Source organism: Alosa pseudoharengus, unplaced genomic scaffold, assembly GCF_046254945.1.
Source record: "Alosa pseudoharengus isolate Yale_2024_CS ecotype anadromous, Long Island Sound unplaced genomic scaffold, YU_APseudo_1.1 YU_APseudo_1.1_scf_3, whole genome shotgun sequence".
NCBI classification, from domain to species: Eukaryota; Metazoa; Chordata; class Actinopteri; order Clupeiformes; family Clupeidae; genus Alosa; species Alosa pseudoharengus.
This window is the reverse complement of record NW_027468718.1, coordinates 23,622,856-23,629,875: the sequence shown is the minus strand read 5'-3', so window position 1 is coordinate 23,629,875 and position 7,020 is coordinate 23,622,856.

Genomic DNA, 7,020 nt, shown 5'->3' with positions numbered 1-7,020 from the left:
AGCGCTACTTGAAATAACCTCCGATTGTCCATGTGTGTGTCAGCGTGTCCTTTGTAGGAAGCCCTCATGCACTAGATCAATAAATAATGTGGGTTTTCCTAATAACACAGACAAAGCTTTGCCATCTTCATGTTGTTGTGTTCTCCAAATCAGCGTCATGATTTAATTCTCCACTCTCCTCTTTGGACACGATCCCAATGTGGGATAAGGGTTAGATTTCCCAGTGGTGCCAATCAGGACACAACTGCCAAAGCTCCATCTGCAAAGGAAGCACAAATGGGATCATCAGTGCTCAGTAGCAAGCTTATTCAAAACAAATGTTTAATCAAATTTCCAGAATTATATCAACAATAACTACTACCTGTACTACCGTACACACACACACACACACAGACAGACAGACACACAATTTGAATAATTTATCACTGAAATCTGTTTAAATTTCACCCAAAGAGGCCCACTCAGAAGCCCCTGTACCGCAGCCCAACCAGGGTGGCGTGTAGGTAATTGGTGGTGTGTAGTGTAGTGGAGTGCCTGGGGGAAGTGGAGTAATAACAATGAGATTGCAGAGCCCTGTTCGCATCCCAGCAGCATCTTCTCATGAAATTGATGTTGCAGCTTAGCATATCATTTAGCCTGTGAACTGAATGTGAAAACCAGAATGTCCCACATGGTCATCTGTCTCTCTTGCTCTCTTTCTCTCATGCTCTCTCTCTTGCTCTCTCTCTCTCTTGCTCTCTCTTTTAAAACTCTGAGGATCTGCTCAGAATTCTGAAGATCGCTAGTCAATTGAGACAGGGGAGAAATATTGTGCAATATGTGGTTGAGTGACTCTGATTCTGCTGTTTTCTGGGTCTTGCTCTGTGTGTTGTGCAGCCTGCCAAGAGAAGAGTTCATGGAGGTAGCAGGACTAGGTGAAATGCAGGCATGTTCTTCATCAGTACTGTGTATTTGATACTTGATAGCACAGATTTCTGAACTACCAGGTTGGTTGTTATTGTCTTTCTGGTTGAATATAGCAGTAGCTAAGGTTACCACCATTTCATTATCCTTTTCTCCAACAGGCAGGAGATCAAGTTCTCGGCAAAGCATATAAGAGCAGACAAAAGTGAAACCATAGAGCGATCAGCCATCAATAAACCTGAATGACCTTTGGTATTTTGTCTGAACGACATGTAATGAAGGTTGGAAGTTTTTTTCATGTTTTATTGTCAAATTCCCACACAATGGGCAAAGGACAAACTGTGATTCTGATGTTACATATCACAGAAGCATATTTCACAGTTAATTCCATTGCACAATAATGCTAAAATTGTGAACATCTTTTTACAGTCCCCATATGTGCTGTTTGGTGTCTTCAGAGTAGAGACGTATAGCAATGTGGTAGTCTTGTGCAAGTTTTTGTAGTCTGTGTATTAATGTCCACCAGCTGAATATTCTCTAATGATTAACATTTCTGTGCAGATCAACATTAAGACCCTTCTTTACATTAGAAGTTGCAGCAGGCATACATTTCCTATTTTCAGTTCTATCTTATACATGGCCCACTTTTTGGTGGGTTTGGGCTACTGTGTTCTTCAGGTTAAGTTGAATTAGCCACCAAGAAAACTCCAAATAAATGCAGCACTTTTTTGTGCCAGAAGCCCATATTGGACCTCTAGGGGTAGCATTTATATTAAATGTTTACATCCCAATATGGTACATAACAATTGAATGGGTTTTACATGATTAGAAGTGTTTTATCACTAAATAACACATTATTTTAATGTTGTGAAAACATTGAAATTGTTTAAGTTTTTTAAAAAACATACCTTTGGGTTTATTTAATTATTTTATAGTCATATTTTCCTCCTGTATACCAAAAGCACCTTTGACATGTACCAAGAGAAATATTTAACTGTGAACTGACATTTTACTTTTCAAAAAGAACAAGTATCTGTGAAGAAGTAACTATGTAAGGAGAGTACATGAAGTTGTTGAGTGAGATATTACAGTTTGAAACAAAAATCTCCTGATGTTTTCCCTTTCAATATGTATTCACCTTTTCTGTTTTATATTATGTAATGAAGATAATGAATAAGAAATTATTTAAGTGTGCGCAAATGTATATGTGGTCATATATTTTTTTGTTTCAGTTTGCTATGTATTGTTCTCAGTGATGTAACTCAAGCTTTGAAAATGCTGTCTGCTGTCTTTAAGCAATGTCCAACCAAAGCCCATTGAGATAATTCAGAAGGATGTGAAATGACCTTCTTGCAACCTGAGAAAGTAATAAGCTCACTGTAATACATGTACTGTGTTGGAAGTTCTTTGAAAAATTCTGTTCCATTCTCATATCACTGTGAGCTAAACAATAACAGCAAACAAGCAAGAACATTAAAAATGTTTGAACTCAAAGTATTATTGACTGTTTTTTTTTTCACCTCTTGAGGACCAGCTATTTTTCTTGAATTTGAAAATTAATCTGACCTTGTCTGTGCTTGCGTTGTGCTGTGATTTTTGCTTAACACACTGCACTCACTGCAGCATTTTTGTCCAACCAATGATAAGTTTATTATTTACACAGAGCACACATGTATAACATATGTATGGTTTTCTGTTTTCAGCTACAGCCAGCTTTAGGAGTACCCATTCTTGTGCTATGGTCTTGTGAACTGTTCCGGTTAGGAGACAGTAGGGTACAGGGAGCTATTTGCTATTCAAACTCCCTGGAGTGTGTGATTGCATGGTGTGTTTGTGTGAATGAATTTTTTTTTTGTTTTTATGCCAACAAGAAGCACTGCATGACAAACCGTAGCAGCAGGAAAGTCTCTTAGGGAACATAAACATCTGTGCCATACAGACAAGAACCCCACCCCAACCTAGCCTTACTGAGGCAAGCTCACAGTCTCTTCTTAATGGCACTCATAATAGGGCATTGACACAACTAATTACACGTTCCCTGTGTAATACTAAACAATGCTCCACAATCACACAGGACAGAAAAGAAGAATTACAATGTCATTAACAGCACTTCAGTACAATGGCACAGATGGCAAGCCTTGCTTTCTGTTTCTTAAAGCAGATGCTGGTTTTGCCTAGATCAACTCCCTAATGGCAGCCAACGTGCAATTGTTTTAAACTTTCTTTTAATGCATGTCAATAACATAAAGCACCAAGGCAACAGTGTGCCACTTAGACCTCCGTTAGTAAATTAAGTCACTCAGTGAGCTTGTTTGCATCTACAGTTCCAAGAAAAGTATTTGCTAAATATAGTGGTGCATATGATTTCGAATGAACACTGATGGGTGGCTGGGGGGTTTCTGAAGCATGCCATTCATCAGTTTAACCACATCTTCTCCTGCCCCCACTGCTCTCTCCCCCTCAATCACATAGCAAATGGTATTCCTCTTACCTTAGGGCTTTGTCTTATGAACCGTGTGTCATATGTTTGCTCACTTCATTTTGCATGCATTTTGTCCTCTGGAACAGTTGCCATAGCCTCATTACAAGCAGTGTCAGGTTATTTATGGCCCTTCCACTGGGAGGTTTTTTTTATGATAGTATTTTTCAATTTGCACAACATTCTCTGAGAAAAAAAGCCCCCACTGTGAAGCGATGAGGATGGGACTCTGGCATGTGGGTTATCTGCATCTCAAGCAGTGTTGCAGTGGCTTTCGGGCTGTGTGTCTCTGTGCATTCAGACACGGCTACTCAGGCAGCAGGCTCAGTCAGACGGGTTTCAGTGGACTATCCATTGTGCAAAATGTATGTGTGGTGCACCTGAAGCCAGGATGCAGGAGGCCAGATGTTGTCAAGCGTTCCTCACTGCTAATCCATCATCCGCGCCTGCCTGTGTTTCATGCAGCGCCACCTGAATTGAAATGTGTATTCATAGTCAACAAGGTTGTTGATAGTGGCTGTCAAACACCTTTCTTTGCAATATAATATAAGGATCATGTCGTACATCACTGAAAACAACACACATTGAGAGTGTAAAATATCAAAATAGCAGTTTGCTTCCAGTGGTTTGGTCATTGTTTTATTTCCACTCTGTCTACATGTCTAGTCAACTGATCTGCATACACTTATTGTTCCTGTTATGATGGCATAAATTATTGACAGGAGAGAGACTGTAAAATCTTGAAGGGTGCTACCAAAGACCAGAACACAAAAATGTGTCAGACTCTTCAACTCCTTCAGTAAATCTCCATTCATATTTACAATAATTACCATATAAGCTTATATGATGAAATCTCTTCTCTGGGAATGTGTCATGCCCTTAGATTTCTTGCTAAGTTACACTTTCAGTCCATTATTTACTTATAAAAGGGACTACAGTATACATATATTGCCTAGTTAGGCCTCCATGATATATATTTGTTCAAAGTAAAGTGCTGCCTTATATAAAGCCAATGTTTTAAGTATCATGATGCTTTTCAAGTGATAATAGCAGCTTCAATGCTGTACAAATAATAGTTTTTGCACATCCTAGACAATTGATTTGGTCTCAATGCTTCTAATTGAAATGTAAAATACACTTTGCATGTGTTAAAGCCCTCATCACTGGGGCCGTTATAACACATGGGAAACAAGCTCATTTTCCAGAGCCATCAAATATTCTCACACTTGTACTCGCCTCGGCCCCTTAACAGCCTTTGGCACGTCCACCCTCAGGGCCGGTGCCCGGCGGCGGCGAGGAGGGGAACTGTTTGCGCTGCTCCACTCTCCCATACAGCAGTGAGTGAATCACAACTGGAGAAGATCTATATGTGTCATGTCATATAAATGCACAGACCTGCACAGGCCCCTCTGAGACTTGAGCCAGTTTATCGGCCGACAAACTCTGTAATGGAGGATGTCCTTTGTGGTTAGGAAGACGGAAGAGTAGAGAGGAGGCTTTGCTGTTGCAACTCTGCTTTATCTGTCTGCATAAAAGGGAGACTTATTAGCTGTGTGGTGAGTGTGTCAGTTTTTAAGAGACAACGCCGCATACACTCCCATGGCAAAATAGCAGCAGCTACATGCAACAGTCTATGCATCCAATTGTTAGCTCAATTAGCCACTGATATTACTTCTCTACTAAATAAATCCCTGAAAACTCCTCTACTGAGAATGAACAATGTAGAAGTGTAAAAGACCCTGTTTTTTTACAACTTTACTATGCTCTACAAGTCCTCTCACTCTACATCAGTATCATGTATTCAGTCCACATCAAACCAGTATGTCAGTCACACTTCTCACATCAGCTATGTTTAGAGCCAGTGCTGCCTTCCCCAAATTATGTGCCTAATTTGCCTTAAATTCGGAGGTGATGCGGTTAAGAGGGTGAGACAGAGAGCAGGTAGCATTTTGCATTCTGCCAGACAACATGCGCCCTGAATGACAATCAAGGCTTAAGACGCAAATGCAATCCTTCAGATGACAAAGTGCAGTGAGCAGGTTAATTGGAGCCCTAATCAGCCAAGCAAAGGCTGCGCCACCATCAATAATCATTGCAGATGCAGATTAAGGGAATCTCAGTGACGACTCTTCATATCCAGGAAAAATACATAAATCCACTGTTTTACATGAAGAGGGATAAAGCCTTGATTCTGTTTTGGGGATTAGAATTCATTATACAATTCCCAAACAATCTCTCAAGTGTGAATACATCACACATCAGCTAGTTGACTAAACCTATGTTACAGATGATGCTCTCCAAAAGCTGCCTCTGAGGTGTTCTAATGAATTCTGGGCTGCTGTGGCTACTGGATTGTTGTTGTTGTTGTTGTCTCTGGTCTGTTCATCATGTGTGAAGTCAATATGTGAACACAGTGCAGATGTGCAGACACTCATACAGGTCATGACACCTTTAGAGCTGCTTGCTTGTGTCTCATCATTGTTGCTGTTGTCATGTTGCATTCCCTCATATCTCTGGTGTCCATCTCCTCCAGCACCTGTCTCACTCACACTGTCCACCTCCTTCACACTGTCCACATCACTCACTGTCCACCTCCCTCACACTGTCCACATCACTCACTGTCCACCTCCCTCACACTGTCCACATCACTCACTGTCCACCTCACTCATACTGTCCACCTCCCTCACACTGTCCACCTCACTCATACTGTCCTCCTCACTCATACTGTCCTCCTCCCTCACACTGTCCTCCTCCCTCACACTGTCCACATCACTCACTGTCCACCTCACTCATACTGTCCACCTCCCTCACACTGTCCACCTCCCTCACACTGTCCACCTCACTCACACTGTCCACCTCACTCATACTGTCCTCACACTCACACTGTCCTCCACAGGGGTTCAGCAGAGCAACTCCCCGTGTGAGGCTGAGGTTTTGTAGTGTAGGCTGCTTCCTCCACAAGACCATTCTGCACACAGTTGGGCCACTAGACACCTGATGAGCAGCTGGATGTGTGTAACTCGGCCGCCACGCATTCTGCACCCGTCATGCCAACAGTCAGTCATTCAACCTGCTACCATAATGCACACATCATTGAAAACACCACCATGCCTTTCATTCATGCCATCTAAATCCACAAAGAACACCTGAGGTTTCACATATCAACTCGCAAAACTGGTATTTCACTGGAATTTCCAGACGTGTGCATACAAGATAGTGAGTTCATATTTCTGTATCCAGAGATGGCAAAAGTACTCACTTTCCATACTCAAGTGGAAGTACAAATACTTGTGTTAAAAAATACTCTGGTAAAAGTAGAAGTACTGGTTTAACTTCTTTACTCAAATAAAAGTAACAAAGTACAGGCTTGGAAATTTACTTAAAGTATAAAAGTAAAAGTATAGTCTTGAAAATGACAACCATTTTTTATGCAACAGCACCTGGACCACACTAATGTTCCCAATGTGCAAGAGTGCCAGTCTCTCTTTTTAAATCTTCCCATAACCTGTTTGGCCATTTATTGGCTTTCTCCGCCAACATTGCACTGCCTACTTCAGAGGGCAGTGTGTTCTTTCTGCTAGATAACAAGCATCTCTGAACTGACTACATTTCAGCCCTCTAGGTCACTTGATAAGATT